Raw genomic sequence first — 17,212 nt, forward strand, 5'->3', positions numbered from 1 at the left:
ATTCAATTCTACGAGAAATTCCAAATGTGTTTGTGTACCTTGATGATATCCTTGTCACTTCAGAGTCGATGGATGAGCATTGGAGAACGTTGAACGTGGTTTTATCAAGACTTAAAACAGCTGGTATGATCCTCTCCCCTAAAAAAATGTAAGTTTTTCATGAAATCGGTGGACTTCCTTGGACATTCTATTTCATCGAAAGGTTTTAGGCCTCTGTAATGTATGGTAAAGGCAATCCAAAAAGTACCAACTCCAAAATCAAAAATTGAACTTCATAGATTTTTGGGGATGGCACAATATTACTCTCAGTTCATCGAGAGATTGGCTCAATGGACAGTTCATTTGTACCCATGTTAAAGAAGAATGTAATGTTTAATTGGAATACAGAAGATGAACTCGCCTTTCAAATTATTACAAACAGATACAAAGATGGGAGCTGTTCTCGAGCAAGCAAAAGGTAAATGGACACTGGCAACCTCTAGCTTTTTGGTCTCGGGCTCTTTCAATGACACAAAAGAAATATTCTACGTTTGATAGGGAAATATTAAGTGTTAAGGAAAACATCAAACATTTTCTATGGGCTTTGGATGGACAAGTTTTTAAAGTTTTCACGGACCACAAACCTTGCGTCACTGCGATTGACATTCGCAATCTCTCTTGGGCACCAAGACAGTTCTGTACTTTTGCATTAATAGCAGAATTCAATTGTGATATCGAACACGTTTCTGGAAAATTAAATCATACTGCAGACATTCTTTCTAGAAGTATAAATAACATCACAATAGGCCCAACCTTCATTGAAGATATAATTGAGGATCAAAAGAAACAGGATCCTAATTTACTTATGTTAAAAATTGAACCTTCTTTTAAATACATGGCAGGAACCCTACTTGCTGGTTTTGGCAATGTTGACTCATTTTGTATGGCTGTGTCATCTCCAGAATTGCATCAAAGAATTGTACATTCTGTTCACAAGGACAATCATCCGGGATTCAAAGAAATGTTAAGGAGGGTTTCACTTTTTTATGTTAGGCCTAATTTGCAAGCAGACGTTAGATGAGTGTTTAGCGTGTCAGAAAACCAAACCTTTCAGGACATCAAAACCAATGTCGTCTTTTGATCCTCCATCTGAAAGACGTTCCTTTATTTACGTAGACCTAATCGGTCCATTCCCACTAATTCAGGGACAGTGTTATGCCCTAACTATTATGAATCATTTCACAAGATGGTCAGAAGTGATACCAATTCCAAATATAACCTCCAAGACAATAGTCAATAATTTTTTGAGTGGTTGGATTTTGAGGTTTGGAGTTCCAGGAACAATTATGTCTGACCGAGGGACACAGTTCACAAGTTCATTAGGGATGGGTGTTTGTAGAGACACTTGGGATTGCAAGCAAGAACATAACCGGGTATCATTCAGAGTCCAACGAACTCATATAACGTTTCCATAGATCATTTAAGACCGGGTTAGTAGCACGAATGCTGGAAGAAAAAGAAGACTGGATCAATACACTACCTGTAGTTTTATGGGGATTGAGGAACTCAGTACCAATAGACCCGGGTTCTAAATATTCACCTTTTCAATTACTCACTGGCCGCTCAGGATCCATGGCCCTTAATTTTTTTAATGCATCCACCTTTACTTCTGGCAACCTCAACGTCGAAAGTTTTTTTAGAACAATGAAGAAAATAATACACGTTCCTCTGAGACACTTTAATAAAGGAGCTATTAACAAAAAATTAAAAAAACGAATTCGATTTGCTAAAAATAAACCCATAAAAGAGCCTCTTTCTCCAACTTTTTTGGGCCCGTTTAAGGTGATTGAGAGGCACGATCATTACTATAAATTTGACTTTGGATCAAGAACTGACAATGTCTTGATAGATAGACTTCGACCTGCATCTGGAGTTCCAAGTATCCTTCCAGCGTCTCCGACTATAAGATGCACAAGATCTACTACTGGAGAATTATCTATTTGTTTATTTATCAATGTTTTTATGATGCATTTTATTGTGTATTACTAGATAAACGATCTCTTTACTCACTCTGTCGTCTATGGGAGTAGTGTAGGAGTTCAACTTGTTTAGATGATATTAATTATTCATCATAGTACCTTGTATTCTTTTTCTAGTTTTTTCCTTTTTATTTTCGCTTAAAGGAATGATCCTTTTTATACAGTTAGAATGAAGATATTTTAATCTTTAAATCTTAACATAAATTATATAAACATTTGGTTCGAATATTATTAAATAGGATCAACAAATATAAAATTAATTTTTATTATCTATTTACTTGTTGCTGTAGTCATTCACATTTACTCACATTTTCTGAATTTCATTCAAATTGCTCGCCCTTTTTGCGTAAATTTTAGTATTAAAAACACCTGAACCCTCCAGTTGTAGAGGAGCCGCATGACGGTCATAAAACTAACAACAAAGTTACAGATACCTTTACAGAGCCCACTAAGTATAATACCAAAAAAGTTCAATCCCTTGAGCTGTGAGAATAACGAAGGTTTTTTATGTTTAATGAAGCTGTTGTGGTCGCTAATGAACCACATTTTCCGCCAGTTGTTCCCTTTGCACAACCCGTGGGCCGGGGTGTATCATAGGATATTAGAAAGGGTCCTTGATATTCAAGGTAATGGGGGTGATAGGTTTTGGCCTTCTTTGGAGACCAGCTGTCCAGCTTCACAACCTGTTGGCCGAGGTATATTTTGCAAAATAGAATCTATTCTTTCTTGACCATTCCTTATCATAAAAAAGTTTGATTTTGTGAATACAATATAAATTTCAATGAAAATAAACTAAAGTATCAAATTACTTGCAATGAAATTATATCACTATCAAATGCTTAATGATCAAATTACATAGCAATGAATAATTTAATAATCAAATTACTCACAATCATTTTGCCTGACAATGTAAATGAAGTTTAAATTACTATTGAACACTCTTTTGAAATTTGTGCAGATTGCCCGGGGATTTTGCACATTGCCTGAGGATTTTTCAAAAGGCCCAATTTTCCACATTGTAATAAACATGTAAAATATTTAAAGTTCAAATATCTACTAATTATTCTAGATTAATATTAATAATAAGAAAAAGGAGAGGTGATGAACTTGATCAAATCAAACTTCAAAAGCACTCCCCCCTTAGAAGAAAGAAAAATAAAATAAAAATTTCCCTTTTTTACCGTCTAGTATAAAAGAAAATAAACAAAAGATAATCAAGCAACAACAGTGATTAATTTATAAAATGGATCTTGTACAGTGCACAGTTGGAGATTCTGGTAGGATGCTGGCGATTCCAAAAGCAGGACGGAGTTTATCTTTGGAGACATTGTCGACTTTGGCGTCCAGTCAATTTAACATAACAATCGTATTTTCCCGGGATTTTAAAAGGACCAAAGAAGGTGGAAGAAAGATATTCTGTGATTTGCTCATTTTTAACAAAACACTAGTAAGCCTTGCTCAGACGATTGTAGAACGTTTCTCTCTGGGTTACTCGTGGGGGAACGTGAGCTACCTTCTCCATCATCTCGAAGAAGCGCCCCACATCGGAATCTGCCTTAGGAATAGGAAACGAATCGAATAAGCCTGAAGCCAAATATCCCGCTGACCAGTAAGTAACTGGAAGAGCGAATATTTATATCCTTGATCCATTGGTACTGAATTCCTCAGTCCCCACAAAACAACAGGCAGTGCATTCATCTAATTTTCTTTTTCTTCTAGTATCCGTGCAACTTGCCCAGCTTTTAGGGATCTGTGGAACCGTTCAATAAGCCCGTTTTATTCAGGATGATGTGATGTGGTCGTCCTATTTGCGATTCCAAGTGCCCTGCAAACATCCGTCGAAATAGTACTTGTGAATTGCGTCCCCCTGTCTGACACAATGATGTCAGGTACTCCAAATCTCTATATCCAACCGTCTAAGAAAGTTCCAGCCACTGTTCTAGAGGTGATATTTGGAATTAGGATCACTTCCAGCCACCTCGTATACCGATCCATTATAGTCAGGGTATAGTGCTGTCCTTTGACGAGTGTGAACGGGCCAATTATATCAATGTGGATGAAGGCAAGTCTCGTTAATGGTGGATCGAAAGAGGAAGTGGACTTGGATGTTCCAAAAGGCTTCGTTAATCAACATGCAATGTATTCTTCACTATTTTTTTTTAATATCAGAACGTAATTTAGGCCAAGCGTAGAAAAGTGATACCCTTGCTAATGTATTTTTAAATCCAGGATGATTATCTTTGTGGCTTGAATGAATAATTCGTCGGCGAAGTTCTGGAGAGGATATTACGACACGAAATAAGTTTTTGTTGTCGAAGCCTTCAAGTAAAGTTCCTGAAACACATTTGAAATAAGGTTTAACTTTAAAATTTAATAATTTAAGGTAATGGAGTCTTTGATCGTCAATAACATCTTGAAGAAAATTGGGACTTAATTTGATGTCGTTGACATTTCTCGAATGAATAGCCGCGGTGTGGTTTAATTTTCCTTAAACAGGTTCAATCCTGCATTTAAACTCTGCTACATATGCAAATGTACAGAATTGTGTTGCAGTCTAGGAAGGATTGCGTATGTCTATTGCTGACACTAAAGGCTTATGATCTGTGAATACTTTAAAACTTTGTCCATCCAATGCCCACAGAAAATGTTCAATACTTTCCATAACACTCGGTATCAACCATCATATCGACTATTCTTTTTTTTCCCTTACGGACGATGATAGCCCATATCTGACTAATATGAATTTCTTTGCTCCCTCATAACTGAGATTCTCCTCACTAATAGGAATAATATTGAAACCCTCAACCGGCATTGTTGACACCATAGGACTATATTTAACTTTTGTATGACAAATCCCTTCAATGCAAAATCAAGTTCAAATCTCCGGAATCATCTCACATCCGAAGAACAGAACTTAACAAGGTGGAATTCCGCAACGGCCATAGCTAATTTCGCCTCTTCCGTTTTAATCGACCATGCTTTTTTTTGGGGGGGGGTTAAGTTTGTTTTTGGGGCATTTTTGAATCACGTCAGGGTCACCACCAATGTTAAGTATTTAATCTTAAAATATCTACGTATCATATTTTAGATTAATAAGAAGAAAAAAAAGGAGAAGTGATCAACTTGATTAAATCAAACTTCAACAAACATATATATTTATAGCTTATTTTTGGAGGGGAGTGGGGCATCAGATATATTCAATTCAATTTGAGCCAAACATTTTGTATGCAAAATGAGTTTTTAAGCACAATAGAAAAAAAATTACTTTCTGCCCAAATTCCTCCTCCCCAAAATTACTTTCCCACCCATGAATGTGTATTTTTATAATCTATTGTCAAAGTAATAAGAAGAAATTCATTAAAGCCTTTTTATGCTTAAAGCAATAGACATATAACATTAAAATATATAAAGTATATTTTTAAGGTCAGAAGTCACAAAAAGAGGAACTTCATCTAAATTTTTATTTTAGCATGTGTACAGGTGTCCGATTTTTAAGGTGACCTATTAATTCGATTTTCTGTTGTATTCTAATGAAAAAATTATGTTTATGAAGTTTCAGTCTTCAAAAAGCGTTTTTGGACTTCTATAGGCATTTGAAAAGGGCTTTTTTTTACAACATTTTCTATCTTTAAAGGGATTCAGAAGTTTCAATTTTGAAGTCATGTTTCTGAACTATGAATATAAGTTTGATTAAACATTTATAGTGTAGGCTACATTTAAATATTTGTAAGAAAAATTTATATTATTTGAAACTGAAGAGATATGAGCCGAAAACTAAAATATATCAATTTAATTATAATTTTAATTATATTTTATCAGAATAATTACATCCTTATTTAAAAATCAACATCCATACTGAGTTTTTACTATATAATCGTGTACTCAATAAAGAATAAATGGTAGATAATATATTTATCGTAATCTATAAACAATAAATCTCGAAACCTCTGTTGTAGTTATATGAAAATATTCTGTATGATCGTAATATATTAAAAGAATTATAATAATGGACGAAATAGAGTTCTTTACACAGTTGAATGAATACACATAAATCATAATGTAATTTGAAGAACGCCTTTATCAATTGTGTATATAAATATAACTATTAAACGACCTTTCAAATTAAAAGCAAAAATATTTTACAGATGAATATTTTGTAAATGTATTTTCAGATACGCGTCGTACATAATCGATGACTAGCAATATACATAGTAATAGGGGAATTATACTTTGATTTCCAAAAAAGAGGACTCTTGTTCTGATCGGTGTCTGAATTTTAAGAGTTATATTTAATATTTTGAAACTTATAAATTTATGAATAATTATACAATAACGCATTTTGATTCTTTTTTTTTTTTTTTTTTTATGAAATATTTTGAACTTTTGTTCTATTATATTTAATTCATAATCAGGCCCAGATAGGTTATATACTAGGGTGACCTCTTTTCGAGACCTAAAACATGCGTCCGGCAGGGATTCCGAAAACGTCCAGTATTTTGCTTCGTAACAAAAAAAAATGATAATATACACCGGGTGTAGAAAAAGTAATGAGCCCTTCCTCTAAGTAGAAATTAAAATACTAATAATTGATCAGGATGATGTTCTACATAGAAAATTTTATTTTACAATATTTGTTACTATAACGATGCACATTAATTATTAATCTGGCCACCATCAGCCTCAATGACAGCCTCCAACCGCTTCCTGATCCCCTTGCACACATTGGTAACGTATTCATTTTTCACGATCTTCCACTGATTGTTAACAGAGGTCTTCGGGCATCAATATTCGGGTGGTGGACATTGCAGGCCTTCTTCTCAATTTGACACCAAATGGAGTAATATAGTGGATTCATATAAAAAAAATTATCTCTTAATTGGAAGGGTCATTATTGGCCCAAAACATCGAAATCAATTCGGAAGTCATTTTAAGTTATTAAATGAAGCTGTATATTGCGATTTTTTCTTGAATTTTTGCAATGCCAATATAGTCTAAACCCTGTAGAACATTATTAAGCTAAGTTTTTTCTAATGTATTTAAGAGAAAGTTCTCAAATTTATGATTTAAAAGATGTACCTATTTATGGCGTTTTATGTGTGACGAAACTTCTTGTCGATCAGCTGTTCGAGCAACTTAATAAGTGGGGCGAAAAGAAGATTAGAGCACTCCCTCTTTTGTAACATACCTACTATGTGTCGAAGCATATATTGTAATACAATGTGCATTGTGTGCCGCTTCTTATTTTTGACGAAGGAAAAAGCAGTGAAATAGAACATTATATATACCTTGGGAAAAAGGAGTGGGAACTTTTATATTTTTCTTATACAAAATAACATAGCATAACTTGTAAGGCAAAGATATATTTTACTACAGGACATGAACGCTAAAAACGAATGTGTGTATTTTACAAGAACTACGTGCTATTAATTTTCTTAAGAGTAGTGGCTAATATAATTTATATCTTTATTACTTAATGCTAAATGTATAGCTATTCTATTAATTAATTATCGTCATTATCTATTCACTGTTCATTAACTACAATTTTGTTCGGATTTATTGAATAATAATTCTTATTAAGTATTTTTAAAATATGCTGATACTATTCGCTTAGAATTTCAATTATGATTTAAAAAAAAAATTATGATATCTTCAAGGCAATCTAGTAAGGCAGTATGAGTATGAACAAAAAAATAATTTTTATTTGTAAAATATTCACGAAAACTTAAAAAGTGATTAATGTTTTTTCTATTTGGCTGATCTACCTAAATATCATTTTTATTCCAAGCATATCAAGCCACATTGTATATGCTAAGCATAGCATTACTTACTTACTCCATAATCAAAAATATGTTCTTTTTTTATGATACTTGTAGATTATTTCTAAAAAAATATTGACACATCATTAAATGCATATTATTATGGATTTAGGAACATGAAATGCACATGAACATTTACTTTTTGGAAGTCCCCGGGATATACCCTAGAATATTTTTGACAAGTAAGCTGGATTTTGGTAAGATAAAAGTCGTATCTTAAAAATCAACTTCGGCGGAATATCAAGAAAAGAGCATCATCAAATCATTTAAATAATTGCTTCTAATTACAAGAGTATTTGGGAGAAAGCAAGCATTAATTCTAACGTCACCAGGTTAGCAATACTTGAAGCAAAAAGTTAGCAAACTTGTGGAAGAGACCAAAGACTACGCAAAGAAGATAAATTTGCAAAGGGGCTCGAGTGATAAATATATTTGTAAGTTTTTCGAGAAAAGATGGTCATTGTGTTACTTTGAGTTATTGGATTATGAGAGTCCTTAAAGTAATAAAGTATGTACACTCGTGAAACAGAGGAATAATGCTGAGCTCCAAGAATCAAGCCAAATTCTAGTCAGATATGGACTTTCAATATGTTCGGCTGCAGTATATGGCAATGCATTATTAAGAGTTCTAAAGCTTTCAACTCCCAAAAATTTCCTTTCAGTTACGAAGGTTAGTAAGCAAGTTCAAAATATGGAATTAAAATTCACCAAATGTATTTAAAAAAAAAAAAAAAAATTCATATGTATCAAATTTGAAGGCCACAAGGATCTTACAAAATGTCTACCGAGATCTGAAAAGCTTGAAATTATGCAGGAGCATATAACAGTGATTGTAGAACCTGGCACTAAATACTTAAATTATTTATCACATCTTTCGGGAAATCATAGCATCTTGAAAATGAATTGTTTTCATTAATAGCTGAATCTGGAAGTCTTGACTAAATCAGAGCAATTGGTATTGATAGGACCGGAGTTAATACAAGGTACAAAGGTGGTATTATTATACTTCTGGAACAGAAATTAAATACTCCATTACAATGGATTATTTGTTTTCTTCATTTGAATTAATTGCCTTTCAAAAACCTTTTTGAATTTTATGATGGAAAATTAAGTGGGCCATGGACTTTTAAAGGAGCAATAGGAACATTTGTGTCAAACTTATCTTTTCATAAGGATCCAATAAAATTTGAAGGAATAAATGGTGTGTTCTGAACATTAATGAGTATCAAACGAACAAGGGATCTTCATATAAATTTACTTAATTGCTCCAAATGGACCAAGTTCGGTTACCAGCTTATTTCTCGAAAAACATCCAGGGACGGTTCACAATGCAAAATGGATCACTACAGCATCAATTATCTTGAGGATTTACATTCAAACAAGAAATCCATCAAAAGAACATACAAGATTGGTTGCCATAACTCTTAGTATTGTTTGCTCCAACATTTTTTCACATTAAAGGAGTATCCTCATAGTAAGTCTGGTTTTAAACATTTATTTTTTGTTCATAGTGCATTAAAAGTTATGCTATGTATTTTTTACAAGAGAAATAAAAGAATTTCACTAGTTCTCTTTTTATTTATGTCAAAAATAAGAATTTGCACACAACGCACATTGTATTAGTATATTTGTTTCGGTAGCTGGAATCTAAAAGAATAGGCATGAAGCACGCCTCACACTCTAAAATTGCTGTGGGGAAAGAAGAAATTATTTTGTTCTTTGAGTTTTCCTTATTTGAATAGGATATCCCTCCAAAGAGAAGGGGAGTTTTCAATTAGACTTAGGATTTATTAATTGTTATTATAATAACAAATGTATAATTCAAGATACGATGATCAATTATTGCCAGAGGTGGGAACTTGGACTCGAGACTTGCTACTGGAGTTGGACTTGAGTCCATATTTTGAAGACGATATCATAATCAAAGACTCGATTCTTGACTTGGACTCCATAGCTAGTATATTGCGGTCTCATGAAAAGAATTAACAGAATGAACCCTATATAGTATAGTAATGGACTTGAAATGAGCTTGAATGACATCTGAGGACTCGATGAAAATATTCAAGGACTTGGACATGAATTGAGATTCAAAGTGAACTTACTGTAGAAGCACGTTTTTCCTCCTCAGATTAATGTTGTTTCGTAAGCTGCAGTAGTGGTTACTGATACTCCTAAATCATTGGAGGCTATGGATTAAAGATATCTGTAGAAAGGATTAGAAACTTACCATCATTCAAATGTGGACTCATTACATTTTTGAATATACGGACTTTGAAGAATGGCTTCGGATAATAAGTCCTCCCGTTCTACATGTCATTTCATAAAAGAAACAAACTAAAAAAGATATAGTTCCATATAAACAAAGACATCTTTTAATCCAGGACTTGAACGCTAAAAACAAGCGTGTGTATTCCACAAAACCTAGGTGCTATTGATTTTCTTATTAATTGCTATAGTATATTATTAAATGCTAAGTCATTCACTTATAGTTGTTTCATTTTTAATACTCATTGCAAGTTAAAAAATGGCTAAACGTAGCACATACACTGTTCCGGATTGTAGAACTAGATACCGATCAAATAAAAATAAGGAAACTAATTCGAAAATCACATACTAATCCCTACTAATATAGATGTGATAAATAAATTGAAAATAGCCATTCCAAGAATTTAGGCACAAGATAATATACTCGTATCTGTTATATCGGAATTCATTAATTAAATTAAACAGTAAAATTGTATATAATTGTTTTCTCAACTTTATATTTCTTTCAGATGGCAAATCAATAAATATAAAAAATGCAATAGTATGTTCCCTTCACTTCACAGATAATGATTATAGAGACCAAAGCTTAAATACTGACCAACCTTTAAAACTTCGATTATTGAAGAAGGGTGCTATTCATTCAAAATTCCCTGGTCCAAGTTATTTTTCTAAAACTCAATGAAATGTAAAAATATAGAAAAAACAACCGTAGCAAATAGAAGAAAATCAGAAAATTAATCATATGAACCAGGAGTTGATAAATTCCGATAATGTTTATACCTTGGATGAAATTAAAAGAAAAAATTAAAGAGTACAATATTCCATCAAGCGTACTTTTTATTTCGGAAGATACTTCATTAAGGTACTTCCTTACTAAGAATACAAGTTTTGGTAATTTAATTATTTTTTTATTTCTAATATAAGCATAATTAAAAACATTTTGTTAGGAGCTCCAACTAGTGTCTTTATTTTGGTCATAGACTCGAACCTAACATTTGAAATGTATAAGGAAAATAAACTACTACCTTTATCCATAGTAAGCCATATAGTGCCTTCAAAAAAAACCTGTTCCAAAGTATTGAATATTCTAGTAACTCCGAAGGGTCTTGAAACAAATTTCAATCCTGATCCAATTAAATACATTGAAAAACAAGTTGAAGCTATTTTGAATATTCTTTCAGATGTCGCTAAATCAATCAGTTTTCTTATAGAACAGTCTCTTTTGGTATTAAATCCTAACAGAGGAAAACACTATTCTCCTACTCTTTTGACTGTTGCTTCTGCATGGTAAAATATTCACCCGCTTTATATTATTACATGTTTAAAGAAGGCCTTCTTATATTACCAACGGTACGTTATTTGAAGGATTTATCATCTAATTTGAACGTTAAGGCAGGGATCCGCTGCAATTATTCCTGTTTCAACCATAACTTCTGATTTAATACATTCCTCATTTCATTCTGTTCAGAAAATGATATGTTACATTGGATTTAACGTCGTAGCAGTAATAACGGATGGACACGTTTGGAATAAAAAATCAAATGACTTATTTTCAAACATATATCTTATTCGAATCCAAGAACAAACAGAGTTTAGTTCCATACTAACAAATGTATGTGATGAGGGTCATTCCTTTGTAGATTTTTTTCGTCATATATCAAAAAGTTCATTGATGTAATTATAAAAAATATAATATCTATAACTAATGACTCAATACATTCCAGTAAAAAGCGAAAAGATATATTTAAAGGGAAAAATTGTCCTTCATCCAAAAAAAATTCTAAATTATATTCCAGTAACTTATAGTGGTAACACAAACATATTAATTGATTTGTCATTTCGTCCCTAGTTTTAGTAAAATATATTCAAAATCAAAAACGTAACTAATCAAAAGTAATTTTTAAGACAACTAGTAGAGTTGAGAGAAAAGGTCGAGTGAAGTTGAGAGTCTTTGGACACGTGAATTAATGAGTTTCAAGCATCGAGGCTTACTAAAATTACATTTTAATCTTGTCTACGAGCTCTAGTCGAGTTATGAGTCTTATACATCCAGTCCTAGTAAAATCTTCAATTTCTTTTTTCTACTCAAAATCGAGTCCTCGTGGAGTTTAAAGTCCCAATTTAATAAGAGCTATGTGCAACTAGTGTTGAATTGAATTAAGACATAAGCTCGAGTGAAGTCTCAAAAGTAAAATCCAATATAATACGACTCCAAGTCAAGTCGCGAGTTGTTGGGTACGTGAGTTAGTGTTTCAAGACTTGAGTCTTATCTGAATCTTGTCGATCTTTACGACGAATTCTAGACGAGTTACGAGTCTTTCATATTGAGTCCTTGTCAAATCTGAAATTTATTTTTTCTAGTCCAAATCGAGTCTTTCTGGAGTTCGAAGTCCCGATTTAATAAGAGTTAACTACAACCCACGTTCGAGTTTCCAATTCTGATTAGTGAGTTATAATTATAATTAATTGAGAACCAAATAAACTTAATAATATTTTCTTCACTTCACTTCTATGCACTATTTCATGCATACTTGCAATTTTTCTACGCGAATATTGTTCCTCATTCCTTCTTCCTCGTTCGTCTCTTTCGAGAAAGTTTTGCGAACATCTGAATGCGAACTTGGCAATATTTTCTAATAATTTTTGTCTTAATATTATAACAATCGGGTAGGGATATATTTGTTATTTCTTGTTCAATTATATCTTGCAGGATTTTTATTATATTTTTTAAATCATTAATTTTTTAAGTTTTAATAAAGTTGCGAAATCACTTCTCGGCAGCAATTAATATACTTTCGAAGATTTTTCTTGATACAGCGGCATAAAAATTGGACGGGATAATCTTTTAGATGAAGGAGTTTTGAATACGGGACACTTTCATTTGTGTCCAAAATAACAAAACTAAGACCATTCGAACAAACAGACTGATATCTTTTAATTTGGTTTAAAATATAGCCTGCAATATAATATAAAACATCAGTTTGTTGTTCAGACAACACAGTATCTTCTTCTAGCTGAGGAGTTAGTTCTTGAAGAAAAGATGCATTATCCGATTTATTTTTTCCTTCTTTTAAATCATCTAAGAAATCGATTAGATATCATCATATTGATAATTGGAAGATCCCTTTTCCATCATGAACTGACTTAAAGCAATTATTCTTAGATTGTTTTGAGCCTCGAATGATGTTGGAGTTGAACTCTTGTACGTAATAAGGTGAATAAATTTTCCACGGCATCTTGAGTAAATCTTCCAGTTAAAATGAATAAAAATCCTTCATCAAGTAGTTCCTTGTGCAATTGAAGAATGGAAGTTGTCGACAAAATGATACCAGTTTGCCATGGCTTCCAATAACCTTTTTTCCTACATGATATAGACGAATGACTTCGATTACCTTCTTTAAAGTCTGAATAGCTTTATAATATTTGTCAAGATTTTGATGACTTAAAGCCATCATCGGTGATCGAGAGGTCATGAGTTCGAATTAAATCATTAAATTCTGCCATTAATAAGATTGACCCATCACACTCCTGGGTTGTCGAATATATCAGGCTTGCACTTGTTGCATGGAAAAAAAGTCATTGCATCAGCAACAATCATTTTTGAAAAGTGGCTGGGGTTTATGACACTTTCAGAAAGCTTTAGAACAATTTTCATCCCTGAACTTTTTCTAACTCTACCAGTTTTTGAAGATGTTTTACAGAACAATATGGTTTGATAAATGTTTTTCTTCCCCAAAAAATGATTGCGAAATAATTTCAATATTGTTTATTAAAGATGTTCGAAATTTTTTTAGAAGATAAGGAAAATCATAAAGAAAGTATACATTTTCTTTCGGATTTGCTGGATAAGGGACGAAGTTGACAATTTCATTTTTTTCTTCCAACTAATGGAACATTGGCTTGTTTTATGGGCCAATATCTGTGGTAATTGATCTTACACGTAGACTAATTTCAGAAGCTCTTATGACGACATCCTTTGTAATTTTTCCCAGTACAGACCCATTAACTGAATCTGGAGTAAAAAAAAACCAACAACTTGCTTCCATCTACTTGCAATTCCAGCGAGAATGATCATAAGAATATGTGTTGCATATTCGCTTTTGTTTTCTGGAAGAGTAACCTGTCCCATTAGACAATCTAGCCGTTGATCATAGTCTTTAGACTTTTTGATGAACATTTCATCCATCAATAGTACACATTTTCTTTTTTGTTAAAAATCGGATGTCATCATTCAGTTTTGCACTTAAATTTTTACCCATAACATAAAACAAAGCGAATGAAATTCTTTGAATTGAAAATAATATACATCTTCTTCTATCAATCATGAACGTTATCTCCCACCTTTATTATTCAATATTAATATAATAATATTAGATGGGGATAGTCAAGAGAACTGAATAAAATGCCTAAAATAACGTCGCCTTCTGTCTGGATTTCTGAAAATGGAGGCCTAGGAATTTGGAAAATACTTACCGGATGAGAAACAGATGGTTTGTCGGATTTGTCGATATAAATGTGCCTTTAGTCCCTTTCTGTCTAGATTACACGCCACTCATTATCCTCATCTCATAACTAGAGTATGGATATTCATCTATAAAATCAATTTAACGATGAATACATCAAGTCAGACTTTAACTCTTCACAAGGATGCTTATTGTATGTAATATAACCTTATCCATTGCTAATCATCTACGTTCAAAAAATTTATGGAGAAATACAAGGGTAAACATATCCCTTCCCGAGGAACCATCATTAAATTAATGGAGGATGTTGTTACTGATGTCATTTATAGAAATACATATAAAAATGTTTTGAGTCATCCACACCAAATGACGATCAAGTTATCAGTAAAAAGTATTTACGAATATCGAAATGGAACTCTGAATTTTGTACTATCTCACAGTAAGTATTCAATTTTTTTAAATCTAACCATAAAATATGATTCTATTTTAGCTAAACATATCAAGAATTATGATACACAACTCAGTAAAGGGCAAAAACAACTGCTTAAATGGTCACAACAACGGGGGTAGTAGCTTTGGATGGTTTGCAACAAGTTTGTCTGAGACTACTTACTTCGTTTTAAGACTTGGGTATGATAATTAGGTTTTCCAATATTACATAGTCATTAAATATTCTTTTTTATCCCTTAAGGCTTAGCTATGGTTGATGGGCTCCAAGAAATGGTGTTCAGAAAACTCATAAAAGGCAAAAATAACTGTTTAAATGGTCACAACAACGAGGGTAGTTACATTGGGTGTTGCATTATAATTAACAATTGTGTATATCCTTCATGATAATAGTATGTTGTTATATAAGCATACCTTAATAACGGGGAAAATATTTTTGATGCTCTTAATAAGGAGTAATATCGCCGGACATTACTACATAATTAGCTTTTGCTCTAAATCTTTAAGATGAATTTATTTCTAACATTTTTTTATTAATATATTTATTGTCTAATTTTATGATTTTGACATTTACTTTATTATTAATAATTAGTTAGATCTCATCGGTAGAGATATATCTATCCTGTGCACAATTGTATATAGCAACTTCCACATGAAGAAGAGGGGTGATTATCTTTTTGATTAAACTCCACGTCTCGCTTGTGTATTGCAACCTAAAGTTATGACATTTTAACTGAATTCCGATGTTAGAACAAGAAAAAAATTATCTGGATCAATCTATTATTTCAATATTCTTTATTTATAATTTATTATTATTAATAGTTATATGATTTTAATTGTTTAATTTTGTATATTTAACTTAAATGTTTAATGGTTTATTTTTTAGTATGTAGATTATATTTCATTAAAGCCTTCTTTTTTTAAACTTTGAGCTTCAAATAATAAAAAACCAATAAAAAAGACATACCTGATGTGATTATCATCTGCCAAAGCTTTAATGAAATTTTTGAAGAAATAACTTTAATGTATCCTCGCAAAATTTTACTCCCAAACGATATAATACGTATCAGAGTTTAAACTGTCCTTATCCTGTCAAGAATGTGGCAACAAATGAAGCTCTAGGATTTGGGGTGCCAAGTAAACTGTCTTTCTCTTCAGGAGTAGCTGTGATTATCGAAGGTTATTGAGTCCGGAGGTGTGTCTCTGATGACCATTAACTCTTGGCATGATGTACAACTGATCTTCTTCTTCAAAAACAAACCAATATACCCGGCAACAAAGTAGAGAGTATTACTCTCCCCCTTGGAAGCTAGTTCCTGGAGGTCATCTGGTTGCCCGTTAGTTAAAATTGAGCTCAGCTTTTACCAGGTCTTCATCCAGCAGAGCTTTAATTTCTGAAGTAGTAATACCTGAAAATTTAAAAAAGTAAAATATTGTAATGATATTATTATATTGTAAAAATAAGTAATACCTAAATAAAGAAGCTTACTATTAACAAATATCTTATTTACCTGAGAATTTGACAAGACTCAGAATACGAATCTTTTTCTCTGCTTCCAGGATCTGTTTCACGCTGATGTAATAGATACCTCCTCTAAATTGTCTATACTAGCCGAACCTTCTTTCTATGGGATCAGACTGGAACATGCCGAGGAGTACATAGGAGAAGTCTTCGTCTAGGAGAAGATACTCTGCCAGATCTGCTGCGGTGCAAGGCACGTCTGCTTTGTTGCTAAGAAGGTTTCTGCTGTGAGGCCAGGTGCTTTACTGTTTTGCCACTCGATGAGAAAGTCGACAAAAAATCTCTCAAGAAAGAGAGGCCAAGTTTGTTCTTCTCAGAGATTGGTTCCCGAAGCTCATCTCTCTTTTCGTAGCCAACTCCAGGTGTCTTGAAGTTTAAGATATTCCACATAGTTCTGACAAACTCTGAAAATTCGGCTGTGCCTTTAAACTCCGGTCTGTTGTCTTCTTTGGAGTAGTACTTAAGTGCTCCAATTGATGATTCGTGAAACACAGCATGCTGTTGTAGTTCATTGAACTGTCGAACCCTACGTGACGTGGTCGCAGATTGAGTTGGCCTTGATGACGCTTTAGGAGTAGAGAGGTAGTTGGGACAGTTTGGTTAGGGATGGTACTAATCTGTTTCTACCTGTAAAAAGAAGGATAGTTATAACCATACAAATCAAAAGTGACCAGCTGTCAT

At 32.8% G+C, this 17,212-nt stretch overlaps 4 long non-coding RNA genes across 6 annotated transcripts; 3 read left to right on the top strand and 1 right to left on the bottom strand.

Annotated features, from left to right (window-relative positions):
* LOC139907176 (uncharacterized) lies at positions 1 to 2,092 on the bottom strand. Its single transcript, XR_011783613.1, has 3 exons — positions 1,580 to 2,092; positions 891 to 1,485; positions 1 to 833 (listed from the first exon to the last, which is right to left on the bottom strand). It is a non-coding gene; the product is annotated as an uncharacterized lncRNA (long non-coding RNA).
* Positions 2,093 to 2,897: 805 nt separating this feature from the next.
* On the top strand, positions 2,898 to 5,985 carry LOC121129770 (uncharacterized). Of its 3 annotated transcripts, none has more exons than XR_011783611.1 (5): positions 2,898 to 3,036; positions 3,207 to 3,627; positions 3,738 to 4,190; positions 4,248 to 4,343; positions 4,402 to 5,985. It is a non-coding gene; the product is annotated as an uncharacterized lncRNA (long non-coding RNA). The 3 variants fall into 3 exon arrangements; XR_011783612.1 differs by having other exon boundaries at positions 2,939 to 3,047; XR_005868503.2 differs by having other exon boundaries at positions 2,932 to 3,627.
* Positions 5,986 to 7,589: 1,604 nt separating this feature from the next.
* LOC139907177 (uncharacterized) lies at positions 7,590 to 9,400 on the top strand. Its single transcript, XR_011783614.1, has 2 exons — positions 7,590 to 8,504; positions 8,593 to 9,400. It is a non-coding gene; the product is annotated as an uncharacterized lncRNA (long non-coding RNA).
* Positions 9,401 to 14,743: 5,343 nt separating this feature from the next.
* LOC139907170 (uncharacterized) lies at positions 14,744 to 15,440 on the top strand. The gene is made up of 3 exons (XR_011783596.1): positions 14,744 to 15,001; positions 15,053 to 15,192; positions 15,254 to 15,440. It is a non-coding gene; the product is annotated as an uncharacterized lncRNA (long non-coding RNA).
* Positions 15,441 to 17,212: the final 1,772 nt, after the last annotated feature.

Source organism: Lepeophtheirus salmonis, chromosome 14, assembly GCF_016086655.4.
Source record: "Lepeophtheirus salmonis chromosome 14, UVic_Lsal_1.4, whole genome shotgun sequence".
NCBI lineage: Eukaryota > Metazoa > Arthropoda > Copepoda > Siphonostomatoida > Caligidae > Lepeophtheirus > Lepeophtheirus salmonis.